We start from the raw sequence: 20,912 nt of genomic DNA on the forward strand, positions 1-20,912 counted from the left end.
TAAATGTTGGTAGAACACATTAGCATAGTGGCTAAATTCATTTCATAGTGGCCCTTTCTATGGAGCTCCTGAGAGTCCTCTGTTATGATCTAGAATGTAGACGTCACATGCTGTCACTCAGAAGGGTTCCTTTGCCACACAGGTCATCCCTCTTTGCCATGGGTTCCATAAACACATAGGTAGGAGGGAGGTAAAAGCCACTGTGTCTCAGGCAAGGCTTGTCTTTGTCATTGCCTGAGACCAGATGGAGAGCCACTAACCACTAGCATGGCAGGATTTGAAGTCAGATCGCCTGGCCCAGACTCTGAAGTCAAAACCACTGCCTGGGTAGTACCTACCATCTTCATGCAAACAATTGCTTAGTCACTTGCTGAGCTCTCTCAGGAGGAATCTAGCAGCTACAAGGTGCATGGTGGCAGACTCTCAACCACTCCCATCTCTTCTGGCTGCTAGCTCATTGTTCTTTCTGCCCTAGAGAGAAAAACTACTGTGAAAAAGTCTGGTAAATCCTTTTACAGAAAAATGTGGGAGGAATTGTAGAAAACGAATTGGCTTTAGAACTGGGACCAGACTCCAGCACTAATGCCAGGGTGCTCTTGCTAAGCTCCTTCATTTTTGGGGTCTAACTTCCCAGGTGCAAAGTGTTCCTTCCATTGCCATTTGTTAGACACCTCTATGAATTCAGACAGAGCCCCTGCCCAACAGTTACCCACACTCAGATGGAGTAAAATACTCATGTGGACTATAGCCAGCCAAGAAAACCTGGAAGGCAGCCGGGCGTGGTGATGCAAACCTTTAATCCCAGCACTTGGGAGGCAGAGGCAGGGGCAGGCAGATTTCTGAGTTCGAAGCCAGCCTGGTCTACAAAGTGAGTTCCAGGACAGCCAGGGCTGTACAGAGAAACCCTGTCTCGAAAAACCAAAAAAGAAAAGAAAACCTGGAAGGCAAGGTGACAGACATAGGGGATCTACATACTCACAAGTCCATCATGGGCACTTGCAGAGAGCCTCCTATATAGCTTCTTGGGCAATCTCTCAGAAGGACTTGTGATCCCCAGCCCATAAGCAAGGCCTAGTAGGGTTTGGAGTAGCATAGTCTCCCCCAGGTGAGAAAAGATTAGTGTTGAGGAGGTGTTTCTGAGCATGGCTGAGGCCTGAGTTTTCCTGGCAGACAGAAGAGATAGCAGGGCACCCCCAAGGTAGGGTAGAAGCTAAAAGAACCTGTGAGAATGCAGGTGAGGGTGGGCATGAGGCAGTGAGATAGTGATGAGGAGGTTGAGATACAATGACAGAACAGGCACAAGGTTCAGTGACATAGGTCCTTGTGGTCCTGGGGAGTGTGTGGGCTTACCTCCAGGGTTTATATGAGCACAGGCAGCTGTGTAGCTGCAGGGTCCTCATTCTACTGTGTGGGAAGTGGGTTATAGAGGACAATGGTACGGTTGGCTTATTTTTTGGCCAAGACTGCCAGATGTCCCAGCGTGGGGAGGCTTTATGAATTAGGAAAGGGCAGGAAGGGACATCACCAGGCTATATCCAAGAACCATCTGCCAGTCCCTGAGCTCACATCCATTCTGCTGCATAGGAACCTCAAATGACTCTGTCACCAAAAGGCACAGTGGCTGGTACTCTGGTGTCCCTTCTGGACTCTTCTCCTCTCCCCTTGCATGGTAAGGTCAGCCTGGCCCCTCACATTCCCTCACTGTCTCTCTTCTTTTCCTGTCTGCAAGGCTTTCCACCTGAGATCCAGCTTTCTCATGCCCACCCAGGCTTTGTCTGGTGTCTTTCAAATGCCACCTCAGGATTTCATGAACCCTTAAACTTGTTTTTCTTATGTTCATCCTAAAAAGTTTTAAAGAATGTGCCTTGAGTTGTGGGAACATAAGAACTTAACCATTGTAACAATGTGCTTTACAGCGTAAGCCTGGCATTGTACAGCCATTGCCTGCTGTCCACCTCTAGAATGTTCCACTCTCTCAAGAAGAGGCTCAATGATCACATAAAGTCTTTTGAAAGGGGTCTGTATTCATTAGAATACTCTCAGTAAGAGAGACAACCCTAGTCTAAACAGAACTGTTCTAAGATGATGATGTGGCGTTTCATAAAAAGTCCGTCTGGTTCCAGGCACTGCTGGGTCTGGGCTCACAACAGGAGCACCCTGCATATGCTCTTCCATCCTTTGATTTCTGCTTGTTTGAGTGCTGGTGTCTTCAAGATGGTTCACCCTGCCTTGGTGGCCAAGTGGCTATTAGCAGCTCCAGCATCTGCCTGCTGAGCAAACCCTCAGAGAAGACAGTCTTCATTACCGAGAACACTGGCATTTCCGAGGACTGGTTCCCTTTGGCTTGGAGTTGATTGTGTGCCAGTCTCTGAACCAATCCTTGGGACCCAAGAAGTGGATGTGCTGATTGGGCCAGATCAGAGTCCTACAGCCCAATGGAGCAAAGAGCAGAGTGGTTCTCCATAGCACAAACTGGGTTCTTCCTCAAGCGTAAGGGGACCGGGAGTGAGGGGATACAACAGACTGCTCACCCTGACACTTACAAGTGTCCCTCTCCCAGTCTTTTCTTAGTAAATGGCTTCATGTTGGCAGGAATCTCTTTATCTGTCCCCTCCCTTGCAGCTTAACACTGCCAGCTCCCAAAGGCATTCTGCCAGCATTCCAGGACTCTTCTCTCTCCATACTTGTCCTCCGTTTGTTCCTTCCCCGGCTCCACATGCCTCAGCCTCACTCCCATCTCCGGAGCTACTTAAGGCCCTGTGAGCATCTCCTTCCCACCTCCAAGGTCCTCCTTCCCAAGCTCTAACTAATCACCACTCTCCAGAGCCTCCCAAGCTTGCGAGGCTCTGCTACAGGTCACTCCCCTTCCATCTGGGAACCTCCTTTGCTGACTGTTGGACTTGTCAGGCATCGCCATCTTTAGACAAGTCTCAGTAAAACAGAATATAGAGAACAGTGCCCCTCTCAGGCAGGGCTGTGTGGGTACATAGAGGAGCCTCCTGCCTCCCCGAGAGCTCTCTGAGCTCCAGCTACTACAGAGCTGAACAGTTTCCCTGGGGAGCTTGCAATGTGTCCTTGAGACTGCTGAGAGAGAGAGAGAGAGAAAAAAGAAGGGACAACTTAGCAGTGACCTGTGTGGATGGGAACAAAGATGTCTCCACAGATACCAACGTGGAGTCAGAGACTCCCGCCCCAGGGTTCGGCAGATTAGAAATTATGGAGACTATTGTATACCAACTGTAAGGACCTTGAGGGAGGATGAGAAAGGCAAGAGAGTGGCATGGATAGCATCCACATGTGTAAAATCCTGTGTTGTATGGTGTACAGTGACCCTAGAACACTGAACATGCATATGTGTCCCACCTTCTACGTAGGCACACAACAGTCTGTGTTCATGGAATCCCTACCTTGTGAGGCCATCTATTCTGTTCTGTGGAACTGAGACACTTAACCGTCTCTACCTGCTGGATGCCATCATCCTCATTTGTGGATGGGGCAGGGGGGGGGGCGCTTATGTGCAAAGTGGCACAATGCTTTTCCAGGACTCTGCTGGGATTTGGGTGCAGGCAGCTTGATACCACTGTCTATGTTTCTTTACCCAGTCCTGTGCTCTGTTCCCTGGTGACTTCCTCTGCTTGAAATGCTGTCCCTTAAACTCTGTCACAGACTGCACACCAAAACCATGGGACAGATCTACTCATCCCAGTATGGTATATGTCATATTTGGTGTGATCAAGGACATAGGTTTATCTCAGCATCCTCAAATAGATAGATAGTGGAGGGTATGGTATCAGCTCAGGACCCCTAAGACCAAGTTCTCAGCACAAAGGAGATCTATTTGTCCCAGAGGGACAGTGGGCAAGGAATAAAAGACAAAAACAGGAAATAGAGGATGAGAGAGAAAGGGAAGGGAATAAAGAGAGGGAGAAGGGATATTTGCCTGGTAGAGGCAGAGGCAGAGGCAGAGGCAGAGGCAGAGGCAGAGGCAGAGGCAGAGGCAGAGGCAGAGGCAGAGGCAGAGGCAGAGGCAGAGGCAGAGGCAGGATGATAACAAAGGACTGCCTCTGGATAGAGAAGAGACAGACATGCCATAGGCAAGTGACAGTTTATAAAGCGAAACCCTGAGCCAGGATGAGGTGTCTAATTAATATGTCAGACATATTAATTAGGTGAGCCAAAGAGGGTTTCTTATTGCTGCACTTCAGTACTTGGATAGCTGGACTTTGGTGGTCAGCCTCAAGAGGAGGAAGTGGCCAGATAGGTAGTGGACCTTGGTGGTTAGGTTTGAGGATGTTATCTAACAGTTTTTTTTGTTTGTTTTGTTTTGTTGTTGTTGTTGTTGTTGTTGTTGTTTTTTTTTTTTTTTTTTTTTTTTTTTTTTTTTTTAGCAAAGCAAAGGGAATAGGGGAGAAGAGCAAGCCTTGCCAAAGCTATGTTGCCATGCTTGAGCTGGCTAGAGTCCCTTCAGATAGACAGACAGGCAGTAAGATAGATAGACAGACTTATTCCTCACCGTGTATCTTGTCAACCTTGAAGTGGAAGAATAAGACTTCCAGTTTTAGCTTTCCATCACTGTGACAAATTTTCTGGGGAAAAAGGTCAACTTTTGGGATGAGAAAGGGTTGTTCTAACTCATGGCTTCCAGGGTTTTTAAACTCATGGCTTCCAGGTTTTTTTTTTTTTTTAACTCATGGCTTCCAGTGGTCTGCTCCATTATTTTGGGCCCAAACTGAGGCAGAAGCTCAAGGCAACAGAAGCTCATTGTGGAGGGAGAGACTGCTTATATCATGGTTCCCAGGAAGCAAAGAGAGAGGGAAAGACTAAGAGGAAGGAGCAGGGGATAAAATACAACCATCAGATCCTGTTCCCAGAGGCCTGCTTCCTCCCTCTGAGCCCCAACTCCTATTCCCCACCCTCTCCAATAGTGTCACCAGCTGGGGACCAAGGCTTGAACACATGAGCCTTTGAGGACATTCCAGATCCAAACTGTAACACTGTCTAAGGCCAGGGATTGGGACTTGGGTGAGAGCCTACTGGAAGGCTGACATTGATGACTGAAGGACAGCCTGCTCTCTCCCCACTCTGGTCCTGTAACATGCACTTTGCTCTCTCAAACCAAGCAGAGGAACAGTCAAGCAAAGAGCCATCTTGTCTAATCTGGGCAGTTTCATAAGAACAGCTTTGGGGGTCTCTCAGCACCCAGAGCGTGCTGTCCCCTGAGGAACTGGCTGACGTAAGCTCTAATGGGTGGGAGCTGATTGGGCACTCTGCCCAGAACTACGTTGTCTAGAGCTTGTGGCATGACTTGAGAGCCCAACATAAGTGGTACTCACTTCCTCTGGGTTGGGAAGGCTTTGTGAGTTTCCAGTCTCGTCTATGAAGGCAGTCAGCTCCCTCCTCACCAGTGTGTGTGGGTGGGGGGGGGGGGAGAGGGTTGGTGGTGGTGGAGCTGCAACTTGACAGCTGACAGCTTCCAGTGGGATTTGTACCCAGTCAGTCATGTTTCTATGGCTGACAAGGTTGGGGTACCTTGGACAAGTCCCTTCTATGGATCTTCCTCAGTTTCCCTATGTGAATAGGGAGAAGTTGGCCTGGGTTTGGTGAGCCACAGTTCCTGTTTTCCAGAAGAGGAAGGAAGGGAGGTCACTCAGTTACTGAGCACCTACCAGTGCCAAAGGCTGCCCTGACCTACATACACACACAAACACACACACAGATACACACACACAGACACACACCACACACACACACACAGACACACACAGACACACACACAGACACACACCACACACACACACACAGACACACAGACACACACACACACAGACACACAGACACACACACACACACACACACACACACACACTGACCCAATCCCAAAAACAGTTCTGGAGAGAGGGGACTCCTGCAATCCCCAGATCCAATGCCACATTCTGCTCATCACACCTGAATCTGGGGAGCCATCTCTTGCCCTCTTTTAATCTTAAGTGTCTGAAGAGCAGTTGACTAGACCAGCCATCAGCATGTGACTCAGGCTTGGCCAATCAAGAACACTCAGTTTTCTCATTTGCAAACCAGATGAAGACAGAGCCTCCCTTTGAGCTGCTCTGAGAAGCAGGCAAGTTGACTCCTCTCAGGGAAGAGCCTCCACTGGATGGAAGGACAGGAGGACAGGAGGACAAGAGGACTAGCCTTGTTTTTTCACTTGCTACCTACCTCTTGGTAGTTGGCTGACTTCAGCTAGACATGGCCCAGGTTACCCTATGCTCTGTCAGTCACAAAATGACAACAAAATAAACAAAACACAAAACCCAAAAAACAACAGAAGCTTCAAATAATGCCTGATACACTGTTTCTAAAATGCTGATTTTTCTAAAAATCCCATGGGTAGAACAAGACCATAATAGGCCTTAGGAAGTGAAACCTTCTCAAGCAGAATTCCAAGTTATCGGGCGCTGCTGACTTTCAGGAAGAAGAGAGATGATTTCCAAGGCTCTCTGCCATACGCCCCAACTCCTGTAAACTCCACAGCTGTGAAGAGGAAATATCTTGCCTTACAGTTTATAACAGGTGCGATCCTGGTCACTCCTTCAGTTCCAAACAGTGCATTAGTCCCACAAAGTGTAAATATGGAGGCCCTAGAGTAGCAACTGGAAGTAGAACGTGCTGTGGATTCCTGGGCTCCTTGGTCTCTGGAGGTACAGGTCAAAGAGGGTCAGGGTCTGGCAGGGTTGGCACCCAGGTCTGCCAGCTGACCTGAATTCAGCCACCTGTTGCCTGGGTTCCTAAGGGCATTTCAAATGAGTCTGGAGTCCCACCTTCCAGGCAGGCACAGACAGGCTCAAGGTCAAGGGCTATATCGAGGTGCTTACCAAGTAAGCCCTTTGTGTAAAAGACATCATTAACTTGTCCTCCGCCCCTCTGTGTTAAAAACTTTGGCCTTTGGACTTGGGCTGGGTAGGCTAGAAGTGCAGTTCTCGGTGAGGACATGGTAGAAGCTACAAAACCTGCCCATCATCTATAAATAGGGCTGATGACTGCTTCTTTTTTCTGGTGTAGTTTGAGATTTAAATCAGGGCTACGAGGAGGGGACTAAGACATCCATACAAGTCTGGAACTGAGCCACACAGGGCTGGGCCTGCATTCCCACAACTACATACCACTGCGGGAGGATGAGCCCCTTCTAGGGGGCACGGTGTCATAGCAAAGAGGAGCCACTTCCCTTCCTCAGTTGTTCTCCCTTCCCTGACTGTTGCCATCTGAAGCCACAATTGAATGTTAAAAGGGTTTTCCCTAGCAAAGAAGGAGAAACGCCCTCTCCTAGCTCAGAAAAACAAAACCCAAAAAACAAAAAAACAGTTCCTTAAGTTTCCCCAACACACACACACACACACACACACACACACACACACACACAAAAACACACTCTCGCCTTCTCCTCTTAGCCGGCACAGGTTCCTAAGTGTAATGGTACAGTGAGAGTTGAACAAGGTCGGGATAGCTCAGCGCAAGGCCCTGAGTTTCAGCATAGCACTTGCAGGATGAGGACAGGAGGGAAGGAGGGAAAGAGGGAGGGAGAGGGCGAGAGCGCATTCATTCTTCAGGATCTAGAGAAACAGTGGTTGTGCGGTTCTAAACCTCCCGAGTCTTGGTGATCCGGATCAATCAGTGTCACTAATTTAAAAAACAAAAAACCAAAACAAAACCCAAACAAAACAAAACAAAACAAAACAAAAACCCAACTAGTCCCTTGGTCCACCTGCGGTTGAATTTGCGAAGAATCCTGTCAGCTCCTCCTTATCTGAGGTCTGGTCTGTGGCTCTGCGTGTCCCCGGGTTAGCATGCGGTGGCAGTGTCGGAGGGCTGTCGCCAGGCTTCCGATCCATCCTTGGCTTCTTGCCAAGCTCAGGGCTCCGCCACAGATGCGGGGCGCGGCGGTAGAAGATGGGCGGGGGAGGGTGCCCTGGGGCTGCTGGTGGGCGGGCCTCTCAGCGGCTCCTCCCCCGAGGCCGCCTCCGCGTGCTCCCGCCACCCCCGCGGCCGCCTCCGCCACCGCACCGAGCAGTCTGGCCGCCGCCGCCAAACTTTCCCCGGAGCTGGCGCGGGTGAGTCGGAGCGCAGCGCGGGCAGGGGCGGGAACCCGGTGGCGGGCGGCGGGAGGAGGGCAAGGATGCGCGCACGCCCAGCTCTGAGTTCCGCGCCCCCGCAGGGCGGTGGGGACATCCCGCAGGTGGCCGCACGAGGTGGGCGCGCCGGATGCTCTAGCGGCCTGGGCAGGGTATCGGAGCTGTGGCTGCTATGCCCGTAAGCACAAACACCTGTGGCTTCCCGGAGCTGGGGCCGGGCTCACCGGTTAGAGTCCGCCTCCGATTTCTGGGCCAGGGGGCCTCCTCAACGGCTCCCCGAGATTCCTCAGGGTTTGGCTTTGATGCTAACCGTGGACGCAGACTCTGGGTTGAGGTGCGATCTCCGTGCCAAGCTCCGGACATCCACTATCTCAAATCCTTCTGAATCTCCGGGACCCAGGTACTACTAGTATACCCACTTTACAGAGGAGGAAACTGAGGCTTGGGGAGGGAAAGTTGTCTCTTAGAGAACAGCCTTGAGACTGAATTGGATGAATCCAAGCTTCTTAGCTAGGTGGAACCCAAACCAGGTGTCTGGGTATGAGAAGCGTCTGAGCCAGCGCTCCCTCCTTTCCTAGCCGGCTTTATCGTCGTTTCCTGGCCGAGCCAGAAGACTTGATACTGTGGCCAGGGTGTGTTCTGATGGCAGAGAAGATCCTTGAGGGCTGCCTTTTCCCAGAGAGCGTTAGGGGATACCAAATTCTGCAATTTACGCCGTGTTGCTCTGAAAGTTAGAGTCTTGAATCAGAGCACAACTGATCTTTACAGAAGCCACCTTTGAGGCGCTTGCTAGCCTGGGCGATGGAGACACAGGGTTGCTCCAGGCAGGGTGGCTCTCCTCCGACAGGGGGCTCCCACCTCCAGACGGAATGGAGCTGAGGGAACTGGAAGATCCCCAGGCTGACTGCTCTGAGAGCGCGTTCTGTTATTGGGGGGTGGGGGGTGGGGAGGAGGAAGGGCAGGACCCTGAACCAGGGGTGAAGTGTGTTACTGGAACAAAAAGGAGAGAGTAGGTGGAGATCCGACACTCTTGGGGGCCTGAAGGCCACCGGCAATCCTTGGAGACAGAGAAAGAGCCCCCCCCCCCATGGTTATGAGATGGTTATGGATTAACATAGTTTATACAGCAGCCATGCAAGGTACCGTTATTGAGCGATAGGTGGACACTCAGAGAGGTTCAATAGATTGCTTAGAGTTGCCCAGCTGGTCCGTGGTGGAGTGGATTGAGTACCAACCAATCTTGCCTGTATCTTAAATTATCAGTGAGACTCAAGAGGCGGATGGAACCTCAGGTCCTTCTGTGCTGTGGCTGGCAGCGGTGGAGACAAACAATAGAGGGATGCTAGGCAACAGGGTCCGCAGCATCCCTGCTTCTGCCTCCGATGGGGCTCTGGGTGGGTTGCTGTCATTGAGTAGCTTTCTAGGAATCCCTGCTCCGCCCATGTTGATACCCTGCTGTATCTCAGGACTTGCTGGACCTTCCATCAGGGCCACCTAGCTGCCCCCAGAACGTTGCTCCTGGTGGAAGACAGGGTTTGACTGATGCTGTTTTGAAATATGTCAAAGACCCGCAAAACCTGGGTATTCCCCATTTATGATTTCAGAGCCGTGCTGCCTGCCACGATCCTAGCACCCCTCCCCCAACACTGGGCAGTCGTGGCCTGCACGGGGTCCCCAGCCCTGAGCTGAGGGTTGTGGGGAGGCATTTGTGAGTGAACTCTCCTGCCTACACTCCTTTCTATAGTCAAGGAACGCCTGGCAGAGGCACCGTGGCTTTTCCTCAGTACCAAGGCATGGCGGAGAGGTTGAAGGTACATTTCTGGGTCCGGTCATCATGCTGTCTCTTATGCGCCGTTGACATATATCTGTTTCCCCATGTTTTGATTGGAGATGTTCATGGTTCCTTCTTCCCTGCGCGGGGGTGGAGGAATTAACCATGCCACATTGATACAGCACTGCAAAGATACCTTGTAATTCACCAAAGTAGTAGCAGCAGTTGTCACTGTGACACTGACAGACCCAGCGAGGCAAGCCTCTGAGCTCCTGGACATTGTGCACCCCTTGCTGTGTTGGTTTTGTTCTGTGATGCTGGGAATCCACCTGGGGAGCCTTGTTCGTGCTAGACAAATACTCGGCCACTGAGCTACATCTCTAGCCCCAAGCCTCATGGCTTTCTCAGCTGTAAAAATGGGGCAGATCTAGTTAGATGTTGTATATGGTAAAAAGGTCCTTCTTGTAGCCTCTAATTCTAACAGGTAGAGGACTCCTCAGCCAGCCACCTCAGGGCCAGGCCCCGGGGACGCTCCAGACATTGCTGTCATTCTCACTGCCACCCAGACCTGTCTCCTTCTCCTGGCAGGCTCAGTTCTGTGCTCCTGTGTGGTATGGATCCGGGGCGGTATTCAAACACATGTTTTCTAAACGGATGTGGTCAGGCTGGGGTGGACTTGGGGAGTCTTGGATTGGAGGGCCGAGAAGTTGTTTCCTGTCTCTCAGCCTGGACTTGAACTGTGTGGTCATTGCTTGGGTTCTCCAAGGAAGAGGCACGAGTTGACAGTCACAGGGTTAAAGGGCATGTGTGAGGTCTATTGGTCTATTTCACAAGATCTGGCCACAGCTGTCCCAACAGAGGACACCAGCCACTGCCTCTGGGTGCGTGCGGCTGGCTGTGGGGATACCACATGCCTTCCGAGCAAGGAGAAAGCATAAAGAGTTCTGCAGGCTCTCCCTCCCAGGGAAGCATACTGAAGGTCGAAACTCATTTTCGTCCCTGAGACCTGAATAACCGTGGACTCCAGTATCCTCATCTGTGAAATGGCCATGAATCATCCTTACCAGTGTCTGTTTCTCAAGATTAACTCAGATAGACAGGCAAAGAAAGGACGGGAAGAGTGGGGGGAGCGGCTGGAGCGTATAAATGGCAAAGAATTACATGCAATTGTAAATAACTCTCATTAGCATTCAGGCTGGGCATTAGCTGTAACTGCTCCTGATCCAAGACGCTTTATCTGAAAGCCGTACCTGGCAGAGGATCATTCAAGCCCCAGTCACCCGCTGCCCTCTCTTTCACAGTGATGCGGAGCATTGCTGAGTCTCGGGATGTAATTATAACAAAGCTTCTGTATCTTACTTATAAGTGACTCACTTCTGCCATTAATGGTGGCAGAGGACTCAGCCACACACTCTTAGGAGACAATGCTCCTGATGCTGCTCAGGGTGGGGTAGGGAGTGGGGTGCCTCGCCTTTTGTGTGCATTCATCAATCCCTTAGTAATTCTCCAATGATCCTGCAGGAGGATCACATGGACCGAAGAAGCTAACAGCTCTCACTTGCTTTCATGGCAAGGGCCCTTGCACCTTGTTTCAGCTAGAAGAATGTGCTAGCAACCACTGTGTCGTTAAAGAGGATGGAGTGGGAGAGGAAGATGAAGGCAACTCCAGAGATGAGTTGAAAGTGTAGCCACTGGCGTCAACTGGAGTTGAGTTTGGATGTGGGGGTCTGCCAGTTCATCTGTGAGGTTTGGATGGGTTTCCAACTAGAGGATGACTCTGTAGAGCAGGGACGGTGTCTTTCTTACGAAAGGCAGTTATGGATGCCTAATGGAGAACTGAGCCTTGGCTTTTTCTTCTGTAGAATGGAGCCGGATAGCACACACCTCCCCTAGGGTTTGCTGTGAGAACTAATTGATGAAATGTTATGACCAGAGTAAAGGACTCAGTGATGCCTTTGGAGAGAGAGACAGATAGTGGAAGGATACTGTTGTCCAGCCTAAGAAATAGAATGTTATTCTCTTACCCACAGTCTACAAAGAAGCAATAGTACAAGCCAGAAGAATGCCCTGTATTTAGACAACACTCTACAAGAGTGTTTTAGTATTTGTTTCCTCCTAACAGGGAGGCAGGAATACCTGTTCTTACTTTCAGGGGAGGAAACTAAGGTTCAAAAGGAGTGATGGAACAGTGTGGATGCTTGTAGCGATTTCTACAAACAAGATAAATACACACCAGAGTCTAAAAGCAGTGTGAGATGGAACCTCAGGTCCTTCTGTGCTGTGGCTGGCAGCGGTGGAGTCAAACAACAGAGGGATGCTAGGCAACAGGGTCCCCAGCATCCCTGCTTCTGCCTTCGATGGGTCTCTGGGTGGGTTGCTGTCATTGAGTTGCTTCCTACAGGAATCCCTGCTCCTCCCATGTTGATACCTTGCTGTGATTCAGGGCTTTCTAGACCTTCCATCCAAGGCTACCTAGGTCTCCCCAGATCACTGCCCCTGGTGGAAGACCAGAGTTTACTGAGTTTAGAGTTTACTCTGATTTCCAAGTCCCCGTTGTTATTGTCAAGCTCCTTGTTGCCCTCTAGAGGGTGGAATGTGTAGTGTTAAGTCTTTCATGAACATTGTACCTCTTTTCATTGTAGGGTTTCTGTAACTATGTTGTTAGAGCTCTGTAACTATTTTAAGAGAATGAATTCATAATAATATATCTCCTCTCTGTCTCTGTTTCTGTCCCTCTCTGTCTCTGTCCACATCTATCTGTCCGTCTGTCTGTCTCTGTCTCTCCCCCCTTTCCCCTCCCCATCTCCTCTCTCTGATTTTATATATATATATTTAAACAGGGTTTCTCTATGCAGTTCTGCCTGTCCTGTAACTCACTCTATAGACCAGACTGGTCTCAACTCAGTAATCTACCTGCCTCTGCCTCCTAAGTACTGGGATTAAAGGCATATGTCTCCATCAGCTAGGCTCTTAATTTTCTCTTGATGAATACATCTTTTGTTAGACATGTTCCCAGGTACTTGATAGCTTGAGGCTGCTGTATCTGTTAGGCGTTTATATCTTTTAAATTAAAGTTCTGTTGGTTTCTTGTTATTGCAGGAAGCACATTTGCATTTTGCAAAATTGATTTTGCAGCCAGAAATATTGGCTATCCCTCTTACTAATTAAACACTGTCTTAGTAGATTCGTTAGAAAGCATGGTGTGTACAGTGATCAGAGATACAATGAGCAACTCCATCCCTTTCTAATTCTCCTGTTCGTCCTAAGTCCTCAGGATGATGAATTAAAGAGTCCTATGGGCACTGAGCCTTTTGCCAGGCCTGTGTAGGAGCTGTTCTAATTTGCAGGTTAAGTATGGTTTGACTCTAGGTTTGTGGTAAATCACTGTCAGGTTGAAGAAGTCCCTTACATTCCCAATGTCTGGTTTTCTGGGGTTTTCTTTTCTTCTTAGTCATAAATGGAAGTAGACTTTTACAGATGCTTTTCCTATGTCAGCCTGACCATGTGATCTTTCTCCCCCGCCATTTTAACTTGATAAATGACCCCGATTTTTGCTTCTTTGGCATAGACCTACCTCTCATCATCCTGCGGCATCTCGACGGCTGATCTTTTACCATAGGACTGTAATGCAAGTTCATGGGTGAAATTCCTGGTGATTTACATATTCAAGCTTATTTATCAGACTTTGGATGGTTTAGCCTTCTTCTGTGCAGGAAGCAGTTGCTGAAGCAGGGAGCTGTTCTTCCTCGGGTCTTTGCCGGAGATCACCAGTGGGGCCACACTGGGTGGACATACACATGGAGGGTGGGGAAGAAAGCCAGCTCAGCCAAATCCCAGAGGAACTTACTAATAGTGAGAGGCTCCGACTGCCTAGCGCAGAAACGGAAAGAGGTTGCCAACCATCCATCCTGAGTGGCATGGGGTGAGCCCAGCCACACACATTGCATGAGGTGTCTGCCAACGCAGGACCCCCCCCCCCCCAGAGGGAGGAGACTCAGCCACGAGTGAAACCCGATGCTTGTGGGCTGCAGTTGGGTCTCCTCCTGAGCTTGCTCCTGCTACTGTGGGCTGGTGATTCATCACTCCCTAGGACAGCCAGAGACCGAGGTACTTGACTTTCTCCACATCCATCCTTTTCCAGCTGGTGGCAGGGGCTCTCCTCTCATGCTAGTTTCTGCAGGACCTTTGACCTAATACTGTATCTCTTCCTGACGTCATTCCCACCTCCTCTCCCACTCTTCTGGGTAGATCTGGCTGAGTTTCTCAGCTAGAATCTTTCCTTAGTCCTCTTTGCTAGATCTGCCAGGCTCTGTACTGATTTGGATCGTCTTTCTTAGTCACTATAATGACACTATGGGTGGTCACTACCTACTCCTTCCAGATGAGGAAAAGCAAGGGTGCTAGTTAATTATCGGCATTGGTTTTGTGTTTCACAGTGAAACCGTTTGCTTCTTGCCTCTTCATTCTGTCTCCAGAATCTTCCTTCCTCCCTTGTCTCTTCCCTTTCTTGCTTCCTGTATCAGAGCTGGATGGCTTTGTCTCCGGAGGCACAGTGACAAGAGGAATGCCACGCAGCTGTAGGAACACCAGCAGCATGAGTCACAACTGACATTGGCTGCAGGCTACTGGGCTGGGCTGGGCTGTTTTGCTTTGTCCCACTGGCTTGAGTAGTCAGCAGAGGCAGGAAACGAGGTGGCTTCAAAGAGCTTAACCAAGGAACTGTTGCTTTGGGCATCAGGGAGAAGAGGTGTGTGTGTGTTTTTGTGTGTGTGTGTGTGTGTGTGTAGTTGTTTTACCTGTAAGCCTGGTGGGTATAAGAAGGGTGTGGTTTTTCAAGGAGAAAGCACAGTACAGAATCTGAACTTGGAACCATCCTCAGTGACCCTTAGGGTCAAGGTAGAGAAGAGTTCAGGCAAAAAAAAACCCTCATACTCGTTTCAGCAAGCCTGGTGGCCAATGCTGGCTGGAAACAGGCAGACAGGTGGACTAGCAGACAGCAAGAAGCCTTCTGGGGTCTATGTAGGTACCAAGGAGGTACGGAGGAGTAGGGCCTGAGCTGCAGATTTGAGGGCTATTTGTATAGCGTGTATTTTATAGCTACCAAATATATTTTATAACTACCAAATGCCTACCCAGGTGCATTTTATAGCTACCAAATGTATTTTAAGCTCCCAGATGCCTGCCTTTCTAGGCAATTTCCATGTAGTCTCTTGATTTAGCTGGGCTCCTTTCATTTGCTCGCTGACTTTTCTCTGTTCTTGAAGAGGCTCACTGATCCTCATTAAGGAAATGCACACTGTTGTTCCTTGCACAGAGTTATGGCCAGGCCACACATATGAACTCAGGGCTTTGAATAAGACTTGTCCCTGGGGGTCTTGCTCACCGTGGTTTTTGTAGTCCCAGGGACCTCTCTCTGGGCTCTCTGGGTAACTTGGCTCCAGCCTCCCTGGAGGACTGCAGATGGCCCGGCTCTTGCCAGTGTCTCCCAAGGCTCCCTGTATGAATCTAGGGGAAGGATGATCTTGCATTTAAATCAGGCCATTCCTGTTTCTCCCTGAGAATAGGCATATTTGAAGCAGAAAGGGCGAGAGAGACTGTTGCAGATTCAGCTGTACAGTGCCACTTGCCAATCCAGCCAGGGCTCAGGGCTGGGAACACGGGGCTCTGTCTTGGGCCCACCACCTTCCAGATTGTGTCCTGGTCAAATGTCCTGACTTCTCTGTAACTTGATGCCCTCCCTGTGTAGTTAGCTGTGTGACAGTACAGTCTTGTGCCATATAATGCTATTTTGGGCAAAGATGGATTGAAGGGAGGTCAGTATCTCCTAAGATTACCATGAGGCAGAACAGACATTGTCACCACAGGCGGTGATGCTATAAGATCAATCAGTGGGACATATGCAAGGCCTCAGTTCACATACGTGTTTATGCCTTATATTTTAACAAACATGTTTGAGAGGTAAAATAATTATAATGACAATTAAGCCCAGGTATGATGAGAGTACACGCCCATGAGAGCAGCTACCGGGAGGTGGGGGAATCAGGAGTGCATGCTCATTGCTGGCTACATAGTGAGTGTGAGGCTAGCCTGGGAGACGTGAGGCTCTGCCTCAAAAACAACACACACATGCACACGCACACAACCAACAACCTCCACTAACACATACACACAGACACAACCAGCAACCTCACTAACACATATAAATGCACACAAAAACCCACAACCTCCAGTAACACACACACACAAAACCAACAACCTCCACTAACACACACACAATCTCCACACAAAACAACACGCAAAACAACCAACAACCTCCACTAACACACATATACACAAAACCAACAACCTCAACTAACACATACACACACACACAAAATCAACAACCTCTACTAAAATACACACCCACAACAATTTCCACTAATACACATATGCACACACACATGTACACACACACATGCACACACACACACACACACAGAGCTAGTAAAATGGCTCAGTGGGTAAGACTGTTAGTTGTTCTTGCAGAAGACCTGAGCTCAATCCCCAGCAGTCACATGGTGGCTCACCACCACCTATAACTCCAGTTCAATGGGGTCTGACGCTTTCTCGTCCCCATGGTCACTAGGCAAGAACATAGTGCACAGACTACATGCATGCACACCCACACACATAAAATAAATACTTCTTAAGTATTATAACCATTCTTACAGAGGCGTCATGTACAACGTTCCCGAAGTCTCTGGCAGTGAATAGAACTTTTTCTAGGCTTTACAGGTTCCCAGAGTAGTCTCTGCCCTGTAGGATCGATCCCACCATAAGAGCAGCAACAGGTGGCCGAGTTTTCATCTTATTTCATATATTTTTGACTGCATCTTTTCTATATCTGGATTTTTTTCATTTATTTATTCATGTTTTTTTTTTCTCCCCTTAAAAAAAAAAGTCTTTATGTGTTTTGAAAATTTGCCTATATGGCCATGCCTTCCATACATGCAGTACTAGAGGAGACCAGAAGAGGTCATCAGAGCCACTGGGACTGGAGTAGCTGATGGTTCTAAGATGCTACGTGAGCCCTGGGAACAGAATCCAGGTGCTCTGCTCTTAGCTGCTGAGCCATCCCATCCCTCCAGCTCCTATTTATGGTATTTGTTTGTTTGTTTGCTTGTTTATTAAAGAAGACAAGAGTCTCACTCTGTAGCCCAGGATGATCTTTCTGTGTAGCTCAGGATGGCCACCTGCCTCAGCTTCCCAGGTGCTGGGATTTCAGGTGTGCAGCCGTGTTAGCTTAGACATGTCTAGATGTCTGAACGCTCACTGTGTGTTGCTGGTGCTTGTGGTATACTCACAGGCTGTGCTGACTTGCAGCTGGGGGCAGCGGTTCATGCTATACAGCCTAGGTATGTGGCAGCCTCTGCCAGTCTGCTGTGTTTGTGTGGCAATGGAATGGCACGTGTCTCGTAATGAATCATGTCACATCCCTGTCCCTTGGTGATGCCTGACAATTTACTGCCAGCATCGTTTATGAGTATTAAATGAGTCATGAAGCTTGAGTGAATTACTATTTGAAAAGCATCGACAACAGGGGCATAAGTGTATTAAATAAGCTGATTAATAAGCAGCTGCCTGGAACCCCCCTACCCCCCCCCCCAGGAAGTCAGCTGTCGGTTTATTGGATTGTCAGTTTGCAATGGCGTGGCCCTGTCCCTGAATGCCAGGGCCTGTGTGGCCCTTTCTGAGTGGCATTAGCGGCTCAGAGTCCTCAAGTTGTTGGGCACCACTGGCGTTTGCCAAGGCTTCCTAGGTAAGGCACGCTAGAGCCTGGGGACAGGTGGGTTTGGTGGTCATCACTGGGACCTCCCGGTCTTTTCCTGGACCTGTTTGGCTGCAAGTATGTCTGTTCGTACTGGTGTGCAAAGAGACCAGACAGAGACATCGGGTCCCCTAGAGCTGAATGGCTATGAACTCGCAAGTGGGTGCTGGAAATCCTCGGAAGAGCAGCAAGTGTTCTCAACCACTGAGGTCACCTCTTCAGGCTCCTGGGCGCCAATCTTTGGCTTCCAGGGAAGCATTTTAATCTCCCTGGCCTCAGTTTCCTCATCTGGAAAAAGGACAAAATGGTGATGCCCATCTTATAGCCTTATTGAGAGCCCAGTGTCCCAGACCCCAGCTGGCTCCTCCTCAGGGAGGGCTATCTTGCTCCAACCTGTGATCTGACAGGTTATCTGCACAGCTCCCAGCAACCTATCGTATGGGAACAGTATTTGCTGGCATCCCTTCACCTGCAATGACTTTGTTAGCAGCTGGCACCTAGTAGGTGCGCAATAAAAACCTACCCAATGCAAGCTAACAGGTAGCTGCGTAGCCCACCACGATGTCTCTGTTTAATGCAGGGCCACTCAGACTGTGAAGTTGAATGGCCTAGGAAACCCTGGCTGGAGGCAAACCCTTTTCACGACTGCTTCAGGAGCTCGATAAATATTTGTCGGTAATTTATCGATTGATTCTCACAGCACCTGGCACCGGGCTTGACTGAGGCCTTCCATTAGTAAGTCGGGAACACGAGATAGACGATGTTTCCTCCCTCGCCTCTCCTGTAGGGGGCTGGGTGCACAGGAGGCTTTGCCCGGCTAAAGCTCTGTCCAACTGGAGGAAGATAAAAGGCGAGGCAGCTGGAGAACAAAATGTCACCGTGATTGCCAATCAGCGGGGCCGAGAGTGAGTGACTGGAAGGCAGAGCTGGCTGGGCTCCTGCCCAGGTGCAGCAGTGCTGGGCGCTGGCCCCTCCCTCCTGGGGAGAGAAGCCTGGCAACCTATGCACTGCCCTGTGTGCACGTTTCCTTCTCGATCCATGTGAGTGTGCGCGTGTGTCTGTGCATCGAGGGGTTGGGTGCTGACTAATTACCTGTGTAAGCAGAGGATTGAAGAAGCAGGGTCACCATCCCACTGACAGGCCAGGAGCTGAGCTCTGGGCACTTCTCTTCCTTAGGTCATCCTGTTTGCTCAGCCACTTGGGGAGGTGAGCGTTCGTGCACCCACGGAGGCTGGAGGTGGTGGCTGACACATCAGAGGCATGGACAGACATGGGAAAACTGCTGTGGAGATCCAGGCAAGGGGGTGCAGCCACGGAGAGGAGGTGGGACAGCTGTTAGGAGTCAGTGAGGGAACACTGGGCAGGTGGCATGCTGGGGCAAGGGCAAGGGCAATCGGTCATTGTTAGGGGTGGCGCTGAAGCCATGTTCTTGGCTAAGTTCACTGTGTTTGGCTTTTTTCTTCATTGGGGGGACTCAGTTTGGTTTTGTACTTAGGGTAGACTAGACACGACCTCATAGGCGGAGCCTCTGCAGGGGATTCACAGTTCTGCAGGCATGGTGCCACTTGCCCACTTCGGGGAGTTAGGAATGGGGCTCTCTCTGCTGGAGCATGCTCAGTGAGTGGAGTCTACAGGGCAGCAGTAGGGCCTGGACACACAGGGGCTGGGGCCCTTAGGAGATATGGTAGACATCCTGACATCCTTCCTGCACTTTAGTTGCCATAGGTGACAGGTGGCTGCATCCCACTGATCGATAAGCCCATCCCCTGCATCCTCCCTGCCTCAGCTTTAGCATAGCTCTCCACTTCCCTTCACTGGACCCTGACACCTTCCCTGGTGCTCCCAAAGCCCATTGTTACTACCGGAGATTGTTCCAGGGTAGAGTCTGACGGTGTCACCTCCTGTTCCAAACCCAGTGATGACATCTAGTGCCCTTACAAGGAATGAGCCCTAGGCTGAAGCAAGAAAGATGACGCTGATGAATGTGCTGGCAGGTGATGAGAGTAAATGGCAGAATCACACGGACAGCATGCACAGTGTCCCCGTTACTTTTTTTTTTTTCTTTGTCAACTTGACACAAGCCAGGGTCACCCAGGAAGAGGGAATGCCAATTGAGAAAATGCCTCCATCAGTTTGTCTGTAAGCAAGTCCGTAGGGCATTTTCTTAATTGCTGGTTGATGTGGGAGGGCCCTGGCCGGATGGTCCTGGGTGTTTAAGAAAGCAGTGAGCTATGGGGAGCAAGCCAGTAAACAAGGTTTCTTTATGGCTTCTGCTTACGTTCCTAACTCTAGCTTCCCACCTTGAGTTCTTGCCCTGGTTTCCCTCAGTGCTGGACTACAAGCTGCAAGCTGAAATAAACCCTTTTCTCCTCACCAAGTAGCTTATGGTGGTAGTGCTTTATCACAGCGATAGAAACCTACCTGGGACAGAAATCACAGATAGCAGAGCGTCCTGGCCACACTGTGGCTTCCAGGCCCACTCTGACCAGGCTGCTTGGTAACTGCACAGAAGAAAGTAAGTGACCTGGCTCTGCTAGGCCTCTTCACCTCAGGGAGCTGGATGTGGGGCAGGGGCTCTGCCGTCTACACTGCCAGCCTGTGCTAGGGATGAGTCGCAGTCATATCTGGCCACATGATTATATGTGCTCACGTAGACACTGACACGCCTCTCCTGCTTCCCAGCTCTAGGACTCAAGCTAGCTGTGTCTTCCTCTAGGAAGCCCACCCCGATCACCCACAGCCTGGGCTATGATCTTCCCTGGCCTCACAGCCCCTCCCCCCCTTGGACCTATGTCTATCACACTGTATTTCTCACTGTCGCCATCATTGTTCCTCGGGTGTGAGCAGTCTGAGGACACAGGTGGTGACCGACTCCTTATTATACCTTTACATCCACCACAGTGCAGGAAATACAGAGATACGCAGGAGACTGCTGAATGAATGAATGAGCGAGTGAATGACTGAAGGAGTGAGGTGAGCTGTGCTAGCTAAGGTTGAGAGACTGGAAGGGTGTATGCCCTTCAGAGGGCGGTGACCTGGGAACTTAGCAGGAAGTAATGAAAGAGAGCCTGGTGGGACAGGCTGGGATGCTCTGTGTAGAGAGATGAGTGCGGCTGTGATAGGGTGGGTGTGATGAAAGTGGGAGGGACTGAGGGGGGAGTCCTGCACTTCTGCCTGATTCCATGGACCTTGCTGAATGCCTCCGTCA

The 20,912-nt window shown here is 50.0% G+C and overlaps 1 protein-coding gene and 1 long non-coding RNA gene across 7 annotated transcripts in view; one reads left to right on the top strand and one right to left on the bottom strand.

Annotated features, from left to right (window-relative positions):
- Gm38875 overlaps positions 1-7,858 on the bottom strand; it is a 41,562-nt gene extending 33,704 nt beyond the window's left edge. The window contains exon 1 of the long non-coding RNA XR_869365.2: positions 7,760-7,858. This is a non-coding gene — a long non-coding RNA (predicted gene, 38875). The remainder of the gene's footprint in view (positions 1-7,759) is intronic.
- A 184-nt stretch (positions 7,859-8,042) lies between these two features.
- Positions 8,043-20,912, top strand: part of Hrh1 (histamine receptor H1) — an 85,363-nt gene continuing 72,493 nt past the window's right edge. For 2 of the 6 annotated variants that reach the window (NM_001252643.2, NM_001252642.2), the window contains exon 1: positions 13,773-14,004. The gene's annotated coding sequence lies outside the window, so the exon portion shown is untranslated. Of the gene's footprint in view, positions 8,106-8,192; positions 8,527-13,607; positions 14,005-18,880; positions 19,028-20,912 lie in introns of those variants that run through there. The other 4 variants (NM_008285.4, XM_030255192.1, NM_001317125.1 and 1 more) reach the window with 4 other exon arrangements.

Source organism: Mus musculus, chromosome 6 (assembly GCF_000001635.26).
Source record: "Mus musculus strain C57BL/6J chromosome 6, GRCm38.p6 C57BL/6J".
Taxonomy (NCBI): Eukaryota; Metazoa; Chordata; class Mammalia; order Rodentia; family Muridae; genus Mus; species Mus musculus.